General features: G+C 38.2%; 1 protein-coding gene across 1 annotated transcript in view; it reads left to right on the plus strand.

Moving 5' to 3' along the window:
- LOC113778806 (probable disease resistance protein RPP1) overlaps positions 1-27,241 on the plus strand; it is a 43,148-nt gene that overhangs the window by 10,671 nt on the left and 5,236 nt on the right. The gene's annotated exons all lie outside the window — the stretch shown is intronic.

Genomic DNA, 27,241 nt, shown 5'->3' on the forward strand with positions numbered 1-27,241 from the left:
CAAGGGAAAATCTTCTCAATTCCATCACTACTAAAGATTAAAACAGCAAAGCTTGTCTGTGATTCTGTAATGAAGACAAGCATATCATTATGCTGCAGATGACGGTCCAGAACAAACTTTCTCCAATTTTGTTTGAGTCGGTTGCGCTTTATTCCAACTTGAGTGATGTTGTTGCCAGTTTTTAGAACTATAGTTGGAGTTCTCTTACTATTTAAAAAGTGATCGACAAACCGAGGGAGTTTCTACAAATAAGAGAATGTAAGTTAGTTAATGAAGAAGGGTAAATTATTCTGCCGGAGGAAAGCTGTTTAGAAACGATGGATAGAAAAGAAGATTACCAAGGAATTTGGATATGCTGAGTCAAACGTCTGATAAAAGCAGATTGAATTGGACAGATCTTGAGAGAAATCCAGGCTTAGCGATGAGGAAACAATTTGCTGATGAAGTGATAAAAAGGTAGGATCTGACAAGAAGAAAGAATAATATTGTAAAATATAGTAAGTGGTATATATAGACTGCTAAATTAGAAAGGGAAATATAACTTGTGAACCTATACTGTTTTGCTGATGCAAAAGATTCGGTAGGGAAACTGTTCAACGGAGATAGACTTGTTTTTTCAGTTCACAGAAATGAATGATATCAAAAATTAGATCTCCAGCATGGCGAAGCAATAGCATATCATGCTCTTTTGTCATGTTCAGGTGACAATATTCTATCCATCCTTCTTCAAAGCAACTATTTCTAACTGAGATAGTCCATCGTTGCAATCCATGTCTGAAGGTGATTGTTGTGTCATCGTGTTGGCTCAGCAATATTTGAAATTCAACAGGCAAAGGCTGTATGTTGCATAAAAAGGGCAGTCATGTTTGAACGCAAGTTGAAGAATAAACCATAAGAAAGCTATGACATTGGAGACAAATATTATTACCTGTCCTTTGTTTTTGCATCTAATAAGAAAGCAATATGTTTGTGGAGCATTGTTCGTGCTGTGAGAGGAATTCATAGAAACGATAGATGTTTGTGCCATGAAGGTGTTAAGACGAATGGATGAGAGCAGTTGGTCAGTGTAGTTGCATAAGTGTGAGCTATGAAAGCATAGAGAAAGAGATTTGTAGTAAATTATAAGCAAAGGCATGCACATAGTAAGAAGGAATGGAAGAGGAAACAGACTTATATATATATACTATCAAGTGATGCCTGTTTATCACAGCAGAACAAATATAATAGGTTGCATGTTGGGCCAGCAGTTTAGTAGATGAGAATGCTGATGTTCAGAGAAGTACATATTATAATTGATACTATATCTGTTATATCCACTGAATAATTAATGCAGAAGGACATAACTCTTCAGTAAAATTGTGACTAAAGTGTTTTGGTGTAACTGAAGGGTAATGAGCATCGGATTGAAATGTAAAGATGGAATAGCTGGAAAAAAGTAAATGACAGTAAAATGCCCTGTTAGAACAGCAATGGAACAAGACATAAAAGTTTTTTTAATTTTAGCTGCAAGTTCCAACAAAGGGAATCAAGCACTGGCAGCATAGTTCCCCTAAGAGAATAAACCATCAAACAAAATAAAGTTCAAAAGAAGGGGATCAGGTATGGGTAGCGTGGCTTCTCAGGCAGAATAAGGCGGTGAACAAAAAGTAATTGATAGCAATATACAGTACAGCTACCTATTTGGAGTTATTAACACAAAAGGAAATAACACCAGTCTACATGAGCCTGGACTTCTTCTTAGAGCCTTCACTGACAGTACGGGAAGTATTATTGGCTTCATCAGCTAAGAGTTCCAATTTTTGAGCTAGACATTGTCTAGCCTTGGAAGCTGGTTTGGTTTCTTGAATAGGTGTGGCTCCTGTAAGAAAATCAAATTTGTTAACAAAGGCGAAATAGTAATATATGTCTATATAGGCTACATCTAATAATGATAGATGAATATATAGTCAATTGTATAATAGAATCAGTAGCACAAAGGAGTTTTTGAACAGATGTTTATGAGGCATTATTATTTGACCTGAGAAGGAAATAAAGGTTTTATTTATGTCATAGATACCATTAAATGTTACTGCTAAACAGTTAATACCTGAAGTGACGATGTCAGCGGTGTCAGACTGCAGCTCGATTAACAAAGTAGGATTTTTGGATTCAGCATTTTTAGATTCAGCAGGGGAATCAACAGCATCACTATTGAGAACTTCAGAATAGTAGATAACTGTATAGCGTTGCTTTGCATCAGACATTTGAGCCTGCACTGGTTTTATATGTATGAGAAACCACTTTGACTCCAACTCCTTATGGACAGCCTCCAGAGGGAGCTCAATGTTCTATAAAAGGAAAATATGGACGAGAAATAAGCATTATATTCACAATGCAGACGTCTGCTACAATAACAATTAAATGGAAGTGATAATAATTTGACAGTTATTTTTTGCAAGGAAAACAGACCTGCTTAAAATGGTCCATTATTTCAAGAGCAGTGAACTTTAGGAGCTTTTCAGCTTGTTCCCCAAAAACAGAAGCTGTGATGGCACCAGTATCATCACATAAATCCATATCAAAGCGACACCTATAGATGTATGTAAATTTGAGTGAGGCATATGTATTAAAGAAGAGTTAGCAATAAATAAGTAGAATATATACATTAATGAATTTCAAAGTAACTACCTAGGCTGAGCAGGATGTTTTTCTTTGCACGTATTACACATAAAAATAACTCCATCTGCAGCAGCAGTGCCCCGACAACATTTTTTACAGCTCATATACCAGTATTTCTGGAATATGTGCTGAAAGGAAAACCTTGCTTTAACCCATATATTCTAAAAGACAGTAATGGAAGCCACAGTGTTAATTTATATGTTAATATGCAAATGGACAGTTAAATGACAGATTAGATGAAGAAATGCTGGAACCTTTTGTGATGGTCTGACATTTGAAATCAAAGTGGTTTTTTGATCTGGCTTTGCTGATATCTGAGGGTTATACTTAATATAGCTTTTTTCATCAATGATTGCTGCAAGTAGTTTGGTATTTCTGATAGCCCTGGGATAGAGGAAACAAAAAAAATAATCAAAACAAGTGATTATATATGATTGATTGCTGACATGATATAAATCGTTAATCAATACCAGTTCTTTAATTCTCTTGCTTCCTGTACAGGAGGATCAACAAGGATTGCAGAATCAAACCACGTAGACAGCGCAACTCCTATATGATTAAGAATGAAGATACATTGGCAAATTTTCTGTATCAGATTTTTTACAAAAATGGAAATTAAAATAAAGATGTATAGAGGGAGAATTACCATTATAGTTGTTAACTTTGAGCCTGCGGCATATGACGACAGGGTAGTTGCCTATTTCAGCTATTATCTGTTGCCCTTCATTTTTTATGAAATCATCCCACATAGAAAGTATGACAGCTTGTGATCTAACACGAAGGCAATAGGCAGCTGTTAAGACATGTAAGAGATAGACATCAAATTATAACAGAACTAAGTAAGAGTGTGGAAAGCGGCAGAAGGGATCGGTTACTGTTCATTGACAAGGACAAATTTCTGAACAACTGATTCTTTGAAATGTTTATTAATGACCCTTCTGTCCTGTGCTTCAATAACTATTCCAAGGACATCTGTGAAAGGAAAAAGTTGTTGTAAAAGCTGTCCTGATTTGGAATGCATGATATATGTCTAACACAGAACATACATACCTACAGATTTATCTCTACGATCCACGTACTGTGCCAAGTTTGTGAATTGAGTATAGTTAAATTTGACAGGCATTATATCTTCATCATCGGCATCCTCTTCAATGACAGTTTTACTAGTGAGCATCCACTGCATTGTCAGTTCAGGCGTTTGATATTTTGAGTCGATTGGTCTAACCACAGCATTCGATATTCTGTACTTTTTGTAGACCTGCAGGATTGGTCCGACCCTAGAAATATCATGGTTGAAAATAATGCCCTCAACCTTTGATCCCTATTTCGTAAGTGAAAATGTTCAAGAATGAATCAGGTGTGATTATGAATATAATATAAAGAGAAACTTTAAATATAGAAGTTGTATTTATCTACCTCTGTATCAAGAAAAATAAGTTTTTGCTTCTTTGTCGGCGTTGACAGTGATTGGGTAATCTGCTGTTTTTCCTGAACAATAACTTTGCATGACCAGTCTTGCATATCAGGCACAATTTCTTTCATGGATAAGAGCTTCTCCATGCTAAATGGAAACCAATAAAGGGAATATCTATCAAATGTCAGTATGAATAAGGAATGGCATTGCAGACATTATAAGAACAAAATAATAATTATGGCTAACTAACCTTAAATATAAATAAGTCTAACATGCAGTCCTAGTGTTTAGTTAGTCAGAGTATTTCTTCAAAGACAACATTTCTAGTCCTGCAATCAGTTTTTATGCCATCAAAAGTTCCAGGCAGGATAAGGACTTTAAGTGCTGCAGAAGTTTTTACTCTGGATAAAGCAACATATAATTGACCGTGAGAAAAAACTGGCTCGCGAAGGTAGATTCCAACATAATCCAGTGTTTGGCCTTGGGATTTGTTAATTGTCAGCGCAAAACAGACACGGACAGGAAATTGTGTCCTTATAAATGGCAGGCCATTCTTGTCATTATCAGAAACTTGTAAAGGAATTTTAGGTAGAAAAATTCTTTTGCCTCGATGTTGCCCAAAAGCTATCTCTACGCAGATAGTATTCTGCTTTAGCTCCCTGCAAATGAGTCGCGTACCATTGCATAATCCTTCTGTAGGGTTCAAATTTCTTATAAGCATGATTGGACAATTTTCTTTGAGCAGCAACTTGTGAGGAGGAAGGCCTTTTGGATTTTGAGAATTCAAGAAATCTTGATAGTCTCCTTGATGCCGGGGATCAACGGTTCTATCAGAACTGACGTACACATGAAGGTTTCCAGGAAATCTTTTGATCATCATGTCATTTATTTCATCAACCGAGCTATTTTTTGGAGCAAGGACATATCTATTGATCATACTATAAGGATTTTTTGAATAGGTCATTAAATCTGGAAAAACAGATTCGACCACCTGTTTGTAAGAAATATAAGTGAGAATGTATGAACATTCAACTAGAAAAAAATGGATAAAAGTAATACGTTGGAGGGAAAATTCTTTAACCTGTTCAAAGATTCCTCTTTTTCAGTATAAGGAATGACCATGTCAGAAGATAAAGTTATTTCGCCATGTCTATCAACAGTTTCTCTTCCTTCTCCTATTCTTAATAAGAAGTCTGAGAATGCTGGATCTAAAATGGCTCGCATATTGTGCACCAACTGCAGCTTTTGCAGCTGAGACCACAGAGGAGAGTTAGGGAGACTAGATTCTATAAGAACTTGCTTTGTAGCTTGTTTGATAACTGGCAAAGTTTGACGAAAATCGCCACCGAAAACAACTACTTTGCCTCCAAATGGACGGTCACAGTCCATTATATCCCTAAGCAAACCATCAAAGGCTTCAACAATTTCTCGTTTGGCCATTAAAGCCTCGTCCCACAAGACTAACTTTGATTCAAAAAGTAATTTTGCAACACTGCCCTGTTTACTAATCTGGCAGGTTTTATTTCTAGAAAAATCTAATGGTATTTTGAATCTAGAATGAGCTGTTCTTCCTCCTGGAAGAATAGAGGCTGCGACACCCGACGTTGCAACTGCAATAGCAATGTGGCCTTGGGATCTCAAAGTAGCTAGAAGAGACCTATATAAGAAGGTCTTATCGGTTCCCCCAGGGCCATCAATAAAAAAACTCTGGCCAACAGGACAGAAAACTGACTGCAGAATTAAATCATAGGCATGCCGCTGTTCAGCATTTAATTTGAAAGGCATCATTAGATCCTCTGCTGGAACTTCAATATTTTTTTCAAATTCAATTTCCTTTGTTAGCTGATCATAGCGAACATCTACTGAAGTGTCTGCAGCTAGATGGTAGTCAGCAAAACTCTTACCCATTTGCTCGAACATTTTTTTAATTTCTTGCAGGACCTTATTTCTTATTTCTTCAGGCGTATTAAAACAGAGATGTTGAGATCGGTGGTAATTTGCAGAAAGATCAAGCTGAAATTTGTTCCAAAGAAACCCAGGATCTGCTGGAGAACAATGAACAAGGATAGTAGCAAATAGCAGCCTCAAAGAGGATGGCATTTGAAAAAGAACTGCTTCTTCAAGAGTTTCTTGTATATATGTGTCGGACTGTAAAAGACCAAGGCCCAAAGCAGCATCTCTAAAGCAATTCATTTTTTTGCCATCAACATTCAAGAGGTCATCAAACGACGTAGGAGCTCGAACATGAGTTAGCAGGAGTCTAAGGTAATATCTCTCTCCTTCATGAGGGCTGACCGTGACCAGCCTTCCAATGGCTATCTTACGCTTTCTCTCAGTCCAAGTTTTAAATTTAAAAGACCAAACAAAATGTTCTGGAAATTCTCTATAAAAGCACTTCAAGGTTTTAGCCGTTCCATTTGCTTTGTTCATTTTGAAGAACTCGGTCAACATGGTTTTTGAAAAGTCAATTTTCCTCATCAGCTGTAAAAGGTCCGAGTTCTTGTTGAAAGTAATCAGCTGCTGGTCAGGTAAGTGAACTTGCAGAGTATAGATAGCTGGAGTCATCTCGTTTAGCCTAAACTCAAAGATGCGCCAAAATGCTTCAGAGGGTGAAATCCATCTTCCCTGCTGGAATTCTCTAATCTCATCGACATCAGCACGGGAATCATCAGATATAATTTTGAAGCTGATAAGATCATGTCCTTTGAAGATATACTTGTATAAATATTTGACTAGCTTCAAAGTGGAACAGATTTCCACATTCATGTGACAATCAAGCAAGGCTAAAAGATATGGATTATAAGGAATGATCCATCTATTGTCAAGTTCAAACCTGCGGACAGTTATTTTGCTACCATCATCTCTTCTCCTATAGTATGGATAGCTGTCTTCAGCATGAGTTGTATGTTCACAGAAATTTTTTGGATAATGATTTTTACAGCTACCGCCTTTCATACAAGGGCTATTCTTGCCCATGTCTCCGCAAGGTCCATGAACCATGTGCTTAAGAACAAGAGAATACAAATGAGGAAACTGCTTAGGATCAGGGAGCTCAGCGGAAACTATTCTATCATATGACTCAGGATTAAGCAATTTGAATTGTGGTTTCAAGATTAATAATAAGTGTGCATGAGGAAAGCCCCGTTTTTGGAATTCAATAACATAAACGCATGCAGCAACTTCTCCAAAAAATTTTCTGTCCAAAAGTTCTGCCTTGAGCATTTCAAATTTTGCTTTAAATACTCTTGACAACAGGTCTGGCCTATCCTGAGCTCTTTCTTTAAATTGCAGACAATCCTGAATTTCTTTCCACATTGGATTACATGTCATGGTCAAGAAAATATCTGGCTTTCCATATTTTTGTACCAATGCCATTGCATCAAGATATCTGCGCCTCATATCTCTTGGACCACCGATAAAAGATGCTGGCAATATAACCTTTCGACCAACTTTTGAGCCTTCGGTCTGACCAATGGAAACACTATCTAGCACTCCTTCAAGGATTTCTGTCTGAATTTCATTTTGCCTCTTACGCTGGAAATCCAGGCGCAATGTTTCAATTTTGACATAGCAATCAACCAAAACTGCTGCAACAATCTAAGGCTATGCAATAGCATGGATTCATCATTCTTCCTGATTTGGAACCTATAGCAGTAATATTCTCTAGCTGATACAGTATGCTCATCCTTTTTTGCATGGTCAGCAGCTATAGGGAATGAAAAAGAAATCAACATCTAAAGAAAAGTTTATTTGATAACAGTTACGGCGGAAAATTATAAAACATAGGAGATATACTTGCCTCTCTTTTCTAAATCGATAAGGTAAGATGGTTCCTGCACAGAAGAGGGATCAATGATAACCTCTTCATCACAGGAATGATCAGTTCGCTTTCTTTTATAGGCTCGCTTAATTCCGTGGTGCTAACCAGATTCACCACGGGGAAACAAGAGAGGATCCTGCAAAGGATCATAACAAGCATAATAATGCTGGACCTTGTGAGCAGTATTTGAGTGGCTATATACGAGAATATGTGCTTGCCTATTTACTGATTCATCATCATTTTCAGTCCATATAGCAGCAACTTGAGAAGTAGAAGGAAGATTATAAATACGCTGGTCAAGGCCAGGAAAGCAATTAAGCACAATATTATGCTTTTCAAGATCAGGAACATCCCTTAGATCCTTAAAGAATCTAGCATAAGGATTATTAGAAAGTATGTCCATCAAAAGCTTTAAAGTGCTCTCGCGAAGCTTGTCAGAAGCAGCAACTCGGTTGATTAATTGGTCATCAGTATCAAAAAAGTAGAGATGGATTCCACAAGTTCTATCATCAGGCTGTGATAAGCTATTTAGAAAATGATAAACTTGTCCCTGGACACGAAAGGTATATACTCCCCTTGTATTCCTTGTCAATTCTGGATCATACTTTGCAGCAAATGAAGTGAAAGACAAGTTATTGTTATAAGTACGAGCTAATTTTCTGAAATGGTCAGATTCTTCATCGTTTCCTATAAAGAGACGCTTTAGAGCGTAAGGCATTGGAGGAGCAACAATAGAAATTTCTCCTTGAGAGCAGCAGAAGCTAGGGGGCTCCAAATGGAATCTTTTAGCTCCACAATATTGACAATCGGGAGCATCAGGCAATAATAAACATTTTTTAGGAATTTCATCAATCCTAGAGTTTTTTGAGCGACGTTGTCTAGGAAGTGTCCCTGCAGTTTAGGTTATGTAACGGGAACGATACTCAAAAGGAAGTCCGAAAGAAATCTAATTTGAAAGGAATATGGATGGAAAAGTCACAAATATGACAAACAATGAAAGAGCAACATGTTTGCCTCTTTGCTGGCAATATAACGGTTGAACAATTTGTTGCATTGACTGTAAAACCAACAGGAGGAGCAGAGCATGCGCTGGCCTCATTTGTGTTGCCTGGCAAATCATTGTATTATTTTAAAACGAACAACTGTTTGTTGCTAAAGAAACAGGGGTTGACAAGCTGGACGTGGAAAGGAAGAAAAAGGATTAGCAAAATGAATGAATAATACCTGTAGGCTGACCAGGGCTAAAAGATAGAGGGGTGAATGTGATTGAGGAAGACACCCCATGCTCACATAAGTCGTTTAAGCATGAAGGAGCAGAAGAACGAAGGGATCCAAGATTTGACTCATCAATAGATCCTAAGACGGGATCTGTACTTTCAGTATGCAAATGACAGGTTTGTTCATTTTCATTTTGACTATGTAAAGGCAGGAGCTTGTTTTTTTTCTTTTTCAGAGAACAATTGGCTGTCGAACGTTTTCTACAAGGACGAGAAGGCTGAACAGTAGCCAAAACATGGGGGAAGAGACAGGCCTGCTCTTTCTGCTCGGGTGAATTCTTATTTTGTGATGAAAAAAAAAAAGATTTCTACAACGAGGGCGGTTTTTGGATTTGTTTCTACAAAGGGGGGTCTTCGCATTCTCAGAATGCGAGCTCATCGAGCTCGCATTTTGCGAATGCGAGGTCGATTCGAGCTCGCATTCTGAGCTCTGTGAATGCGAGCTCTGTGACCTCGCATTCTGAGAATGCGAGCTTTGTGACCTCGCATTCTCACCCAGCTCCCCTAGCAACCGCCAAGACCCCATTTCGAAAAAAAAAAAAGACAAAACAAAGAATAGCTGGTTGAATAGCTGTGGAACAGCAAAACAAAGAATTCGGATTTTTTGATTAGCAAAACAAAGAAAACAGACCTGGTTTCTGCACATCGAAGCATCCAAAGACCGGAGCAAACCGGAGCATCGAAAGACTGGTTTCGCGTTTGCCGCTTCCCAAAATTTGACCGCATTGCCGTCCCATTGCAACTGTCAAACAGCATAAAGGTTAGGCTTTTGCACTTGCAATGCCTCACGTATAGCTTTTTAAGTTTAATTAATAGTTGAATACTATCATCCAAGGGCAGGTTCAGATTTGTTGTGAAATTTGGGTGTAAATGTGATGTGGGTTGTGCTTATTTTTGCATTTTTTGTGGTGGATTTGAGGAAATACGTTATCTTTTTCGATGACTGGCAATTTTTCTGCAATTAGTGCAGAAAAAGCAAGATCCGAGCTCGGATACGACTAAAAGCAGAAAGATCCGACCTCGGATCCTTATGATCCGAGGTCGGATTTATAGTTGTTTACTCAGATCCGAGGTCTCGTCTGATCATCCGTTGAGAAGGATCCGAACCCTGTTGGATCCGAGGGCTTCAATAAATTATCCGAGCTCGGATCCGTCCATTTCATAATAATAAATGCGAGCTATTGTTTTATTTTTTGTTAAAATTTTTTGTGGATTTCATCGTGCGAAAATTCGAGCTCCGTGAGTTCGCATTTGCTGAAGGCGAAGACCCTTTGGATGTAATCCCATGCTCAAAATGCCCCATTTGTAGAATTTTTTTGAATTTATCATCAGAATTTTTTTTTAAAATCTATTTATCGACCCTATTACTTTTGGTCGAAACACTATGTACATTGGATATTGTATGTTTTGCAATTGGAGCTTTGAGACTTTATTGACATTATGTAGTTTATAGATTGGAGCTCTTGAATTTCATGGATATTTGGATTGTTTGACAGGGAGTTTGAGGCTATTTATAGGGGAGATTATGTCGAAATTTTTGTAGATATTTCTTTGTGAGGGTAACTCACTATTAGGTTATTTGGAAAAATAACATTAATTTTGTAAGATTCATAGCTAGAATATCACATCATTGTGAATGTGGATCTTTTTATGAGATGTGAATGTGGAGCCCAAATATATATAACTTCTAAATACATTTCTTACACCTGTACTTTGAAAATTATAGGGTCTCTTGACAATATGTAGTGTGGCAAATGTGATTACTACTTAATCGGGTTCCCTTTTCGGATTGGTTGGCAGGGAGTTTTAGTGTAATTTTAGGGGAGACTCTGTCCAAATTTTCTAAAGATTGCGTTCGGAGTTTTAGGCTATTGCTATCGTTATTTATAGCATATTTCATACCTGTTTTAAATTTTTTCATAAACATATGGATCGAAATTAGTCTATATAATAGTTCCAATTTCGACTTATAGTCCATCCTCTCTTTCATTTGTTTGGACGCTTGGACTTCTAATTCTAATATATTGTCCCCAAAATAGGGATTCATTTTACAAACATGTCTGTAGAAAGACCTCTGCGGGTAAACCTATACTGGGGAGGACAAATACATTACGAAGGTGACTTTGTTTGTTATATGCCTCGTACTTCCAACCGGACATTAACTTTGAGGCATAGAATTGGATACGGGGAGTTGGTTGACAGGATTTACCACTATATTGGGGTCGATAAAGGGATGTTCAAGCTGAAATTGTTTCTTCGTCAACCGTTGGAGAGTTCCAAATATACTGTTTCCGCAGTGGTGGATGATGAAACTCTTGATGTAATGTACGATCTTTGGATCGAAAGAGTTTCATACATGGCGGAGATTTATATCGAGAAGGAAGAAATCGTCCAAATGCCTGTAGTTAATAGCGTATTCACTGGAGCAATAGGTACTGTTGGTCCAATGATGTCGCTGGTTCATGCATTCATGGATCCAACAAAGTTGCACTTCGGTTCTAGTGTAGTCGTTCCAGAGACTTCATCAGCATGTCATTATATGCATGGTGATCGATCTATGGATTCATTAGAACCAAGGCTCACATCAGGGTCCATGGGTGCCCAGGAATATTTTCATGGCCTGGATTCGATTCCAAGTTTTGGAGATCCAGGTCCATCATGCCATATTTCTCCAATTGGGATCGAGTCTAACCCTGGGCAAGGTTGTCGCAGTTCAGCTGAAAATGATGTATATGCTAGTATACACGATGGTCTCCTTGGCTCTCTTGAAGATGATGTGGAAGAAGATGATCCGGAAGATGACCCGGAAGTTGATGCGGAAGAGGTTGAAGAGTCGGAGTCGCAAGATGTGTCTGGTAGTGATTCGGATGATGAGCATGAAGGTGGGGGTTTAAGAGTAAACCTCGATATGGACCACTTGGACAGACGCAATAGCACAGCTGGCAGCTCTGCATATGTGCCAAGAGGAATGACATTTTTCTCCGATCTTGGGAACATAGATCATGATGATATGGAAGAGGAGGATGGATTGGAGCGTATTGTAACATTCAGTGAGGAGAATAATAATATACGTCTTCATATGAGATTTGAGAGTAAGCAGCAGCTCAGCCGAGCAGTTAGGATGTGGTCCATCAATCACAATAGGGAGTTCAGAGTTATTGAGAGTAAGAGTAACACGTGGTTTGCTAAGTGCAAGTCATCAATTGATCGACATCCTTCCACTTCAACCGCGCCATCGTATCCACCATGCGAATGGTGTGTTAGAGCCGTAAAGAAAAAGACTCATGGAATGTGGCAAATTACAAAGTGGGTGAATGACCATAACTGCTTGGGCGACATGATTAGAAATAACAATACAAGCCTGACTGCTTCCGTTATTTCAAGGTACATCCTCCGTAGCATTGAAGATGACCCTGGATTAAAGGTCAAGAACATACTAAGTTCCGTTAAAGAAAACTTGAAGGTTGATGTGTCTTACAAAAAAGCCTGGTACGCGAGACGTAAAGCAATTGAGCTTGTGTTTGGATCTTGGGAAGCGAATTTTGCCGAACTACCACAGTATCTCGATGCACTGGTGCAATCCAATCCAGGCACCGTGGTGGAGTGGTCGCATCATTCGGATAGTTCGGATCGAGTTAAGACCTTTAAGTATGTATTCTGGGCTTTTGGACCGGCTATTGAAGCATTCCACATGTGCAGGCCGGTTATATGCGTTGATGGCACTCATTTGCGTGGCGAATACAAGGGCAAACTCCTTGTTGCAGTCACGCAAGATGCGAACAACCAGATTCTGCCACTTGCTTATGCCATAGTTGATGAGGAGACGATTTCCAGTTGGTCGTGGTTTATGGAACAATTAAGATATGATGTGGCACTTGATCGACATCCTATCTGTGTCATTTCCGATCGCCACAATGGTATCATCTATACTATGACACACTTTGACTATTGGGCGGAACCTTTAGCCTACCATAGATTTTGCCTGCGACATGTTAGGAGCAATTTGATGACACACTTCAAAGGTTTACACCTTCGTAAGTTGTGTTGGGCAATGAGAAGGGCAAGACAATTGCGCAAGTGGCGGATGTTCAGAAGAGAACTACGGAGCATGTTCCCAGATGCTTGGAATTATCTGTCAGCCATTAGTCCAGAAAAGTGGTGTAGAATTTTTTTTAAATTCATCACAAAGTTGGAAATTTCTCTGCTCTTTCAGCGCTGCAGTACCACTATCTACCGCAGCTTGTCTACGGTGAACTGAACGACTTATCAGAGGTGCTGCAAACCGTACAAATATATGGACTCACTTGTATGAGAATAGTACGGAGGAAAGCGAAGACAATAAAATGTGTCAACATGGGGAAGACAACTAAATAACTATAAAGGTCCTGGGGGAAGGGAGCTACAATATTGCGATGGTATATACCTTCATCAGAAACTAAACTACATTGAACTAAATGTGGGACAACAGGAGAGGAAGAAGTTCCACTAGATAGGCAGAGTGGGGCAGGGATAGTGGTAGACATATAGTTCAACGATTCCTGAAGCACAGCAGGACAACCATCAACAACTTCATTATGGCAGCCTGGTAGCTGGTCGTTACGAGCAGGAGCAGAACCAGAGAAACAAACACCAGTTTCAACATGTCCGAACGGTACACTACGAAGGTAAGATCGAGAGGATTTGTCTTTTTTCTTAAGAAGCCTGGCTTCACGTCTCCGGCACAAAAGTGCAGCCTTGGCATTGGGAGACATTTCCACGTAGCGCTTTCGGTGCAGAGCATTTTTATCCATTTCACTAAGATAACTAAGGAAGAACATTCCAGATATGATGACATTGTAAGAACCGACAATAAGCATAAAAGAACATAGTAGAAACCAAGGGAAAGAACAGGAACACATGTGAATTGATGTAAGAAATTAAACAATCAAAGGATGAAGACATGCATGAACACGATGTACAGTACAAAAATGCAGGGAGCGAAAACGATAAAGAAAGCTTAAACAATGCACCAAGCAAAAACACTAAAGAAAGCATGAAGATTCTGAAGAAGCCATGCATGCCGGGGAAAATACGTAAAGTACGAAATGACCAGGAAGGAGGCAAGAAATAGTCAGCAACTAATGCAGCCAGAAGGAGGGAAAAGGCAAGCAAAACAAAGAAACAAGCATCTGACCTGCAACCAAATTCCTGCCATAACACATAACAGAAGATCAGCTCCATAGCAGCGTCCTCGGAAGAACGAGAATGCCAGAAAATCCCAAGCACAACGATATCAAATAAAGCTGTAAAAGAGGAAATGACAAGCACAAAAAGATGAGATATTGGAAAGAAAACAAAGAGGCGGGAAAAGTTTTTTTTTTTGTTTTAAAATGAGCTTACCACAATAGCAACGGCATGCATGGATCAGCATTCACCAGCACGCAAACAAGGGAAAAAGGAACAAAGTCAGCGAATAAAATAGCAAATGCTGCCACAGCTGATAAGGAGAAGCAGTAAACAGCATATAAACCGAAAAGCGAAAAACTGGCGGAGATAATTACCTCGAAGCTGGACAATAGAAATGAATGCTCCAAAAGAACAGAGAACCAAGCAGAGGGAAAAAGAGCAAACCAACCTTATAGCTGAAACAACAGAACGAAAGAGGGAAAATGATCACCGGATGCATAAACCAACCACAAAGCATGATAGCATCTGCAAAATCCAGGACAGAAAGTATGGAATAGCTTCCCAAGACGTACGGAAGACAACGTTTGAAAGTATAAGAGGCAAAGAAGGTACGCATGGCTGACAACCTACAAAGTGACAAAGCATTATTTTGACATCTATAACCCAACAACAGCTAAACTAAGTCAAGCCACAAAAAAAAGTAAATAAACATGTAAGACAAGGGTAAATAGGTAAAACAGGAGTTGTCACTTTGACCCAAATACACACTCTAACCTCACCAAAAACCTGACATTAGGTAAAATGGGAAGCAGAGTAGCATTATTATCAGCACCACAAGCCTAACACTATTATTATTATTCAACCATATATAGACTATTATTATTATTATTATTATGACCACTATGAGTCCGGTCTTGGGTTCCATTGAAGGAGTTGTTTTTTTCCAGCCAGGGTTCGGTGGCTCACAAACGCAGTCCACAGGCAACAATTGCAAGCAGCAGTTCACGCGAAAGGCGCATGGAGAACGACCACTTTCCAGCAAATCATCAAATGACATGTCAGCAAACAAAACGCACCATCGGACAACTTCCTAAGCACTTAGTCTATATATGGTTGATGAACAGAGTCTTTTAGAAGTTTGCATCCGAAGAGCAAAAAATTCCTTTGCTAACTTAAATATATGCATTTACCACTACATGTACTGAGAAATAAGTACGACATTGGCAATAATTCATACGGTAATTCAGATATTTTCAGTAACAGGCCCCAGCATTGAATCAGAAAAAGACGAAGGCCCCAGTAACAACAATAATGATTAAGAATGCTCAGGCGAAAATGCCAAAGCAACTTCCATTGCAAAAGCATCCAATTCCAAGCTCGCCGACGAAGCATTGCAATCCTACACGACCGGAGGACTCTAAATTGGTCACATCATGAACCCTTTTTTTTTTTTTCTTGTGAATAGAACATAATACTAGAAGTTGAGGTGGAGCCGAGGGTTGTTAAGATATATACAATATGAAGTATCTCCTTGATTATGGTAATTGTACACCTTCAATGCAATGACTCTACAATTTCAACACGAGTTTGTGTTGTAATGAATATGCCAAAAAAAAAGGGTTACATTATGGTTAAAAAATTTTGCCATAAATTGTCTCAAGCAATTACGCCCAATAATTGTTAAGGCACTTTTTTATCTATTCAATGAGATTGAGGGAAATGCACCGTTGAAGATATTCTCTGTCAAAATTCATTAGCCAAACATTTTAGCAAAAACAAGAAATTTGGAAGTGTTAAGGCCTTTTTTTTTTTTTATAACATTGAAGCAAATGCATCCTTGTTATTCTTTGCCAAATTTTGTCCATCAGTCTTTTTTTCTTTCTATTAAAAGATAGTGACAATGGCACATCAATCTCCCCCCAAAGTGAACTCCACATCCTTGGTGGTGTAAAACAAGTGGTTGAACTTTAATTTTCTAAAACAATACAGCAGTGAACCACACAAGTACACTGTGCATTCTTACTATTGGCGTGAGTATCAGGGTTGGTTATTGTAACATCTGATATTTGTATGTATGTTTGTGCATATATATATAAAGGTGTGTTTGATAAAATTGAAATTTGAAAATTGAAATCTAAAATATAAAGTCTGAATTCATTAAATTATTAAATATTAAATCAAACACTTTTAAGTATATATCACATTCAGTGATAAATAAATAACTAACTTATTACTTATTTTTAGGAGCAAATTTTGAAATTCTCCTCTTTGCTCTAAGTATGCGTGTGTGAAATTCATCTAGTAACAGGCCCCAGCATTGAATCAGAAAAAGACGAAGGCCCCAGCAACAACAACAGTGATTAAGAAAGCTCAGGCGAAAAAGCCAAAGCAACTTCCATTGCAAAAGCATCCAATTTCCTATTGAATTGAAGCCCAGCACTAGACTGATTGAAAACTCCTTATTTGTCACATAATTATCATTATTTATTTCTTGTACCAAACCATAGCAGTCGAAGTTGAGTTGGACCATAGGGTTGTTAACGTGAGCATAAATATCTCATGTGATTAGGGTGGTTCTACACCTCGACTGCAACAAACGTAGTACAATTTAAGCATGGGTTTCTATTGTAAATTTGTAATTAATATACGCAAATAAAAGTCATTGTGTGATTGTAAAAAATGGATAGCTGATTATGAATTGTCTAATTATAAGGAAGTAAATAAAAATTTTCTCTTAATTTCTTAAATTGGAGAATAAAAGAAGCCGGTGAATTGTAATTAATCTGTTATACAAAAAAAATATATGTTGTTTCTTCAACTTTATAAATTTTTAGTTTAAAAATTTTTTATTTGCGTAAAAATAAAATTTTTTTAAATAAGAATAAAAATTTTTAAAAATTTTTAAAAATGTAATTTGGAATAAAAACTAGAAGGGAAGGGGAAAAAAGAAGAAAATATCAACATTGTAGAGGGATTTTTTTTTTCCCTCTTAGGGGGTTAAGTGTTACAAAATAGAAATTAGAGGGTAAAATGAGAAACAGGACATACCTTAGCAAGATAAATGGCAATTAACCCCTATTATTAATTAAATAAATTTTATAATACTGACAGTGCATACACTCTCACCGTTAGATTCATGACACGTGTGTAAAAATTAAATTTCAAATTTAAATTTTATATAGTTATCATTAATACAATGCTGATAGTGAAAGATTAATCCTTATAAATTTATTATGTGATCTTAACTTTGAAGGCGAAACTAATAACGGTCGTACATGAGCCATTAATTAAGAACATCTTTAGCTTAAACTCTGACAGCCACTAAGTTTTTAAATTCCATACTTATACCCCTGAAACAAATGTTTTGAGTTTATCTATCTCCAAAAGGACAAACAGATTAGGTGAATGGCCATTTTCTTTTTCCCAATTCTTTGCCATCACACTTTATTGTCCCATTAGGGTGGAACGGACAAGTTACACCGCTGTTCCAGCAACCATTCAGATCTTTTCAGATTAAAGGGCTCCAGCAAGCATTTACTCAATAAAGATGAAGGCCCCAGCAACAGGAATGATTATGAAAACTCAGGTGAAAATGCCAAGCAACTTCCAATGCGGAAGCATCCGATTCCAAGCTCGCCGACGAAGCATTGCAATTCTACATACATTTCTACACGACCGGAGAAGTGTCAATTGGTCACGTCATGAATCTTTTTTTTTTCCCTTGTGAATAGAACATAATACTAGAGGTTGCGGTGGAGCAAATGCATCATTCAAGTTATTCTTGGCCAAAATTCATTCATCATTTTTTAAAAGGCTCCATGAAAGTGAGCTCAACATTCTTGGTTGTGTCTAAGTTTAAAAGGCTCACTTCTCAGCAATTTTACAATTTAATCAAAGTACTTCATATCTCAAGATACCATTGATTCTTATTTTGTCTTTTCAAAAATAAAAATTCGCGTAATTTGACATCACAAGCCTGATTACTGAGACACAAAGGCAAGCATAAGTGTTTTACATGTTTTTCAAATTAAGAATATTTTATATATTCCCCAAAAAATCTAAAAAAAGAAAAAAAATTCCTTTCTTGCTTGAACAATTGCATTGTAACGCGTTCTATTGTTGGGCCAATTAAGCCTCATGAACGAGACACGGAGGTTATTGTCTCCGAGTAAATTTCCAAATCCGGCTGCCTTTTGAAACTAGTTCCCAAAACGTGAAAGTTTTTAAACAAGGAACGCATTCGCTATATCCAATGTTTAGAAATTTAGAAAAAATTATAGTTTTACTCCTTATTGTTTAATCTCTGTACAGTTTTAGATCTTGAAGTTTCGGCAAAAAGTAAATCTAGTCGTCAATGTATAGTATATGTACAGTTTTAGCTCTCCGAGAATTGGTCTGGCGGTTGAGGTTGCTGAAGATGGAAATTTAGGTCCCTGATTCGAACCTTGCTGCCAGCAAGTTGTGGAGGGTGGGGAATAGTTTGTGGAGTTCACTCCCTGCGGGACACCCCTTAAAAAAAAAAAGTATAGTATATGTACAGTTTTAGTCTCTAAAGTTTTGGCAAGAGCAATCCGATTTTCAATGTCACCAATTTGAAGCATTTTGAGGACCACTGATGAATTTTTTTAAATATTAATCAAATCAATCACTTGCGGTGCAGTCACATATTTGTTAAAAAACTTCTTAAAAGAGAATCAAAATAATGAGTAATCTTTAACAATAAGAATAACTTGCATGCTAACACATTAGTAACTAATTACTCAAGAGAAAAGAAAGACAATTTGTTAATCTACACTAAAAATTAGGAATCACATTTTTTTTTTTTACTTGGAGACACTAGAGATAGTTAGTGAACATGAATTCTAGATCGATGAACTTCGTATACTGAAGTTTTGGTTTAAAAATTTTCCTTCTTTTTACTGGTTAAATAGTTATCAAATGAGTTCTTAATTTTGTTGCTTAAAGTTAGCTACTATTTTGCTTCTTTATTTGAAATTTAATTTAATAGGCACATGATTAGACATGACTAAATTTTGTTAGTAATTGAGATAAAATTCTTCAAATTGAATATAAACGGGACCAGACTTGCTCTTGCTATAACTTTATGGACTAAAACTGCACATGTACAAAATATTGAGGATCACGATTGCTTTTGTTAAAACTTTATGCCTACTAAAACTGAATATTAAGAATTAAAACTATCATTTTTTTCAAAAATGAAAAATTTATGCCTACGAAGAATGAAAAGTGGCATTCAGCAAATGCAACTCTTCTACACTTATGATTGGTCCAATGGTCAAGAGCAGCCGACTCCTGAACTCTTTTAACGCATTCATCATTGTGTACAAAATAGGTACTACATTGACAATAATGGTGAACTTTTTGGTCTCTGGTTTCTAACGAGATGGAGTAACCACCTCAGCGTCAAACACTGGGCCAATGGTTCAGTAGCCAGCATTCTTGAGCTGTAGGTGAGGTTTGAACTCTCATCTGCAGCAAAAAAAATCGAAAAGTTGTGTCATAATACTCTTTTAATTTAGTTGGATCTATATATTTACTAGTTCTTACCATAACCTCTTTAGACTCTCCCTCTCCCTAGATTAGGATAGGGTAGATTATACAAATGTGTTGTTACTGGCAAAAAAAAAAAAAAAACCACCCCAGCAGCGTGGTCATTTGTAAAACCAAGAAAATGCCAAGCAACTTCCATTGCAAAAGCATCCAAATTTCCCATTGAATCGAAGCACTGCACGGCACTACACTGATGGATGTGAACCCAGCGTGGTCACTTGTGAACCCAAGAAAATGAAATTCTTGTCCCTCTGACAGGTGCCGAACCTGTGCAATAATAAATACCTACTCTAGAAAAATACAGATTTTGTATATAGCGGTGAGTAGGGTCGAATCCACAGGGACTGGGGATAATTCGTTTCTTTTAGAGTCCAAAGTATGGGGGGTTTTGGAAAATGAGAGTAACTAAATTACTTGGAATAAATAAAATAAAATAACTACAACTCAAATAACTAATTATCACAATAAAAATAATAATGGACGAACTCTAGCCAAGAGACAACTTCGGAGATGGTTCACTTAATTCGATCACAGATGCAAGGATTATTCCAGTTACTATCTGATAAATTAGTTATAGTTGTCATACACGCGATAAACAACCAACTCTTCCTCAATTTGTCGATAGCCAAGGTACGACCGTTGACTATTTCTCTAATCAGGAAATAACCCTAGGTACGACCATAGAAGTTCAATTCCCTAATTGCATGAATAATTAGAAGAGCCTAATTCTAACCAATCAACACGCTACGAGAGTCTCTTTAAGTTAGCCTGTCTATCCCCCTGACACAAACCCAATCATGCCAGTTGCCACCAGTTTAGAATAATTAAACAATTACGGATTTAACTATCCTAATTGGCTTCAGGTTATTGAATTAATCTAGAATCCGGGCCCTGGATAATCGAATAATAAAACAACCATATGAACATAAAGCAAAAGATAGACAAATACCAGTGAATAATGGAAATAAATAAAAACTAATTCGATCTCACAAATTTAGTAGAACCAAATCCCCCGTTGTTCTTGACTAGAGTGGTGAAATTAGTTCATGTTTGATGAACTAAACCCACCAGAAATTGCGGCAATAGCTGCGACCTTCGTATCCATGAATTAGGCAAATTCAATTCGCTCAAATCAATAAGAAAAGTAAGCTACAGGAGTTGATTGATTGCTTGTACTCTTGGCTAACATTCGAAGGAAGACAAGGAACTACTAAAAGCTAAAAAGAAAGAAAAGTCAAAAGAAACTAAGCTAAAGGACAAAAGAAACTAAGAAGAGAGTCACTGCTCTTCCTCTGCGCAACTCCTATTCCAATTAGCCTATTGCTCCTGTGCGGCGTCCGCCGCACCAGAAGAAGAAGCTCCCTTTTTCCTGCGTAATTTTCCTATATAAAGGAATACTCCTTGCGGCGGCTCCTGTGCAGGAAAGTGAAGACTTCGGCCCAATTTGCCCAACAAGGGCTCACGTTTGTTGTTCCAAAAATGCCCCTAGAATAAGTTCTATCATCTGGACTCTTTTCCTGCCAAATTAGCACCTGTTATTATATTTTCGTTCTACTCCCTGAAATAAATGTAAATTACGAAAAGTGAGTAGAATCTAATAATTAATTCACATCAGGTCAAGTAATAGGGGAAATTAATAATAAAATAAGTGAATGAATTGCAACCTATCAATTCCCCCCACACCTAAACCATGCTTGTCCTCAAGCATAAGAATAGTAAACAGATACCAAAATGTGATAATGACCATTGCTCTATCTACCAAATTGCCAAGATATCAAGAAAAATAATAATCAAGCACCAATGATCAAGTCCAAGAAATATCACTTCGGTTAGCTTCTAAACCACAAACTCCTCTAATTTCAGGTTAACTAATATAAGAAAAAGGAATGACGCACAACATTTATCAGCAAGTGGTCCAACTATTAACCAAAATCTCAACATTAAATCCATAATTCGGCAAGCTGACTAACACAACCTTCACTTTTTTTTTTTTAGCACATTTTTCTACTTTTTTTTTTTGTTTTGATTGATTTTTTTCTCTTTTTTTTCTTTGTTTTGTTTTGATTCTTTTTTTTTTTTTCAATAGTAACAAAAGACTTAGTCGCTAGCCATTTAAGCCTTTTGACGCGAACTCCAACATTGGCCAGATGAAAGAGCCCGGTTACTCAGCTTCTATCGCCACGTGACCACGTACTCATAGGAATTACTACCTTTTGACGCGAGAATCAACACTTTTAGGTGCAGATCCCCGGTTACTCAGTAGTAACTAATAGCGGAGTACAGTCAAGTTTATTCATAGCTAAAAATAAAAAAAAACTCAATATAACACAAGAACCAAAAGAAAACTTGCATCAGCTAGCCTCATGTTCAAACATGGAGAACTAAAGTTAATAACCGGACCAATTCACATGAAAATGCCAATAATCATTCCCTATGTCTAGGAAAGTTAACCAAAAATTATAAGAGCCACATAATCACTGATATTCACCAAAGGAATGCTCTTGGATTCAACCACATTAACTCGACACATTTTTATTATTAAAACTTGGCAAAAGTAGAAATAGGGGCAACAATCCAACATCAAATTTGGCAGTCATAGGAGAGCTAGACAGATAAATGACAAAATGTAAACGAAAACTAGACAAATAACAGACTAAAAATAAAAGAAAAATATCTGAAAACTAAGAACTAGAAAAAGAAACTAGCAAAGAAACTAGCATAGCTGTCCCCCCCACACCTAGATCCTACATTGTCCTCAATGGAGGGAATAAAACAATTAAAGTGAAGAGGACAAAGAAACTTCCCTCTCGAGTGGCTAAGGGTATTTGGCAGCTGCGGAGGGAAACCAATGTGGTGAAGTACATGCCCCAGTTCTGAGACATCATAACTCAATTCAACCAGCAAATGCACAACTCTGTCCACCCAAAATCTCAACAAAGTCTCCAAGTGGATAGTTAATTTTCAACTCAGAAGCGGCAATTCCAGCAATAGTAGTATAGAAAGTAGACAATAACCACACAATCACAAGTTTTTCCTTTTTAATCAGGCAGCCAACCAATTGGAAATAACAAATGCTAATCAAAATACCCCAACCAGTACCACTGGTGCAAAACGTAGTCCAAAATCAATGAAATAGATATAACAGAGCAGAGTAAATGCTACCTATGGCCCCCAATGGATCAGCTAACAGTAGAAGCTATACAATGCCACACTCGCAACAGATACTCCAACAAAGGCAGCAAATGAACTCATTTGCAACGACTACGGAAGGCAAGTGAAATCAAGAGACTAAACACACCCAGTAAACCAAAATTAGTTAACCAACTTCAAGAAGCGATACAGGGGTCACAATGCCCTTCCGATTCAACAAACAACCCAGAAATTTGCGCTACTACAGTCCTAACAATTCAAGCAATAAGCCCCAATATTTATCCAGTAACCAGTGAATAATTCCGAATCTCCAAAGAAAGTCAACATAGGGCTAAAAGTATAATGGACAAAGCAATCAGCGGGACCCCAGATTTATAATAGAATATCTCGTGAAGCAGCATTGGAAACAATGGACAGACCACTCCCAACAATTGAAGTAAATTCGTCCAATTTCAACAGGCAACACAAATGCCACAAATTCCACCCAATTCAACTACAGGAATCATCCAATCACCTCAAAATTGCAACAAGTGGCTCCAGATGGCCAATTAAATGCACAACTTCACCCACCCCAAAAGAATTAGCAATTCCAAGCTAGAATAATCTAACCAGTACCACTGGTGGAAATCACCCAAATATACACCCCAAAAGAATTAGCAATTCCAAGCTAGAATAATCTAACCAGTACCACTGGTGGAAATCACCCAAATATGCATAAGCTACTACCAAATATCACCGACTAACACTGAGAAATTGGGGGGCAAGTGTCGAATACCTCCACTGGGACTACCCCAGGTGGCAGACAGAGAAGCGGCGTTGAAGTTGGTGGTGGATGGCTGCGTCCGTGCGCAGAGCATGGCTGCTGGATAGAGGCTGCTGCACGTCCCTGTGGGCTCGTCGCCACTTGCGGAGGGAGTCGCGTGGGGCTTTAGCAGCGGCGGCGCAGAGGCTGGGCCGCGGCTTAGTGGCGCGCCGGGGTCGCGGGCTGCGCGCGATCTGGTGGAGAGCAGCGGAGAGCGGCGGCGGGGCGCGCGATTGAGTTGAGGAAGGGGGTGGCGCGCGGTGGAGTTTGAGATGGCGGTGGGCACGAGCGGCGGACAGAGCGAACAGAGGAGAAGAAAGAAAGAAAAGAGAAAGAAAGAAAAAGAAAGGAAAGAAAGAAAAGAAAAGAAGGAAAAAAAACTTTTTTTTTTGTTTGTTTTTGTTTTTGTTTTTTCTTGATAATTGAGAAATTTTTTTTTTTTTTTGATAATTGAGAAACCTAGCTACGGTTGAAAAAATTTCTCTTTTTTTTTTTTTTTTTTAATCCTTACCTTTCCCGCGAACGTGACGCGGGCACGCCATGCGGGCAAGAGAGCTCCCAGCAGTTTCTGCTCGTGAGCTATCTGCACGTCACCACGCGGGCACGTCATGAGGGCAAGAGAGCTCCCAGAAGTTCAGAAATTCCTGATCGTGAGCTTCCTGCACGTCACCACGCGGGCACGTCATGAGGGCAAGAGAGCTCCCAGAAGTTCAGAAATTCCTGATCGTGAGCTTCCTGCGCGTCACCACGCGGGCACGTCATGACTGAAGTTCACCTACAAATCAGCAAAAACGAAAATTAACACCCAGAATCAGTCAAATTCAAGGAAAACAGATTTAAACTATGACACGAAACCAACAAACAACTAAAAGAAACAATTGGGTTGCCTCCCAATGAGCGCCTTTCTTTAATGTCTTTGGCTAGACATTATTATGTTTTTTTTTTCATGGAGGATAAAATCTTGTGGCTCGTCTCATTGCTTCATCCTCTACATAGTCCTGATAACCCTCATAGATGGAGTAATCTTTGAGCACACGAGCTACGGTTTTCCATGGATTAGTTGATGGTGCCAAATAATCAAGCAGTGATCTCAATTTTTCCTCCACCCCTCCATCAAGAGCACTCAACGGTTCAGGATATTTGACCATAGCTACTCTTAACTTATTTCTGCCATGAGACTCAAAAACTTCCGGTATAACAAAATCAATCTCCTTAACAGAAATCATGGAATAAGAGTTAAGAAAATGCGGGTTAGGGAGTGGAGGTGGTGTCACCACATTTGATGATTCTTCACTGGATTCTTTCACTTCAATGGGTTGCGGTTGGGGTTCCATTTCTTCATTTTCGGCTTCTTTTTCAACTGCAACTGTAGATTTCTCATTTTGACATTCTTGCATCTCCTCATCCTTGTCCTTAGGGATCACAGGCTCAGGCCCTTGAATCTCTTTCCCACTCCTTAGGGTCATTGCGCTCACGTTCTTCGGATTCAACTCCGGTAGAGATGGCAGCTTCCCTTGGTTCTGGGACTCCAAACGGTTCATTCTGGTGGCCAATTGACCTATCTGATTCCTTATGTCCTGCATTTCGGAGTCCGTCTTTTGCTGATTTTGCATAATAGCTGCCTCCGTCCTTTGCTGATTTTGCGCCATGGTTGTCATCATTTGGTTCAGCATCTCCTCCGTAGATGAACCAGATTGAGGGGGCGGAGGTGGTCGGGGTTGGTATTGCTGCTGGTACCCGGGCAAGGACGATGGTTGTTGAGACTCTTGCTGTTGAAAATCCATTGGCCCGGTCGCATAATCAAAACTGGAATTATCCCACCATCCTTGATCATACCCGTTTGAATAAGGGTCATACTGCATTTGATATTGGGGTGGAAAATCTCCGAAAGTATCAATTGGAGCACTTAGATTGTCTTGAAATGCGGGGCATGTGTCAGTTGAATAACCTGAGTCAAAATAAGTTCCACAATTTGCAACAGCCCATTGATCATTAGGAAAAACATGAGTCTCATAACCCCATTCAGGAACAAAGTCCGGTCTATCATCAAAATATGGAATGCTAGCAGCCATAAACTATATAAAAAAAAATGAAAACAAGATGAACTTAAAAAGAAACAAATAACTAGCGCCAGTCCCCGGCAACGGCGCCAAAAATTGACAGGTGCCGAACCTGTGCAATAATAAATACCTACTCTAGAAAAATACAGATTTTGTATATAGCGGTGAGTAGGGTCGAATCCACAGGGACTGGGGATAATTCGTTTCTTTTAGAGTCCAAAGTATGGGGGGTTTTGGAAAATGAGAGTAACTAAATTACTTGGAATAAATAAAATAAAATAACTACAACTCAAATAACTAATTATCACAATAAAAATAATAATGGACGAACTCTAGCCAAGAGACAACTTCGGAGATGGTTCACTTAATTCGATCACAGATGCAAGGATTATTCCAGTTACTATCTGATAAATTAGTTATAGTTGTCATACACGCGATAAACAACCAACTCTTCCTCAATTTGTCGATAGCCAAGGTACGACCGTTGACTATTTCTCTAATCAGGAAATAACCCTAGGTACGACCATAGAAGTTCAATTCCCTAATTGCATGAATAATTAGAAGAGCCTAATTCTAACCAATCAACACGCTACGAGAGTCTCTTTAAGTTAGCCTGTCTATCCCCCTGACACAAACCCAATCATGCCAGTTGCCACCAGTTTAGAATAATTAAACAATTACGGATTTAACTATCCTAATTGGCTTCAGGTTATTGAATTAATCTAGAATCCGGGCCCTGGATAATCGAATAATAAAACAACCATATGAACATAAAGCAAAAGATAGACAAATACCAGTGAATAATGGAAATAAATAAAAACTAATTCGATCTCACAAATTTAGTAGAACCAAATCCCCCGTTGTTCTTGACTAGAGTGGTGAAATTAGTTCATGTTTGATGAACTAAACCCACCAGAAATTGCGGCAATAGCTGCGACCTTCGTATCCATGAATTAGGCAAATTCAATTCGCTCAAATCAATAAGAAAAGTAAGCTACAGGAGTTGATTGATTGCTTGTACTCTTGGCTAACATTCGAAGGAAGACAAGGAACTACTAAAAGCTAAAAAGAAAGAAAAGTCAAAAGAAACTAAGCTAAAGGACAAAAGAAACTAAGAAGAGAGTCACTGCTCTTCCTCTGCGCAACTCCTATTCCAATTAGCCTATTGCTCCTGTGCGGCGTCCGCCGCACCAGAAGAAGAAGCTCCCTTTTTCCTGCGTAATTTTCCTATATAAAGGAATACTCCTTGCGGCGGCTCCTGTGCAGGAAAGTGAAGACTTCGGCCCAATTTGCCCAACAAGGGCTCACGTTTGTTGTTCCAAA

Source organism: Coffea eugenioides, chromosome 1, assembly GCF_003713205.1.
Source record: "Coffea eugenioides isolate CCC68of chromosome 1, Ceug_1.0, whole genome shotgun sequence".
NCBI classification, from domain to species: Eukaryota; Viridiplantae; Streptophyta; class Magnoliopsida; order Gentianales; family Rubiaceae; genus Coffea; species Coffea eugenioides.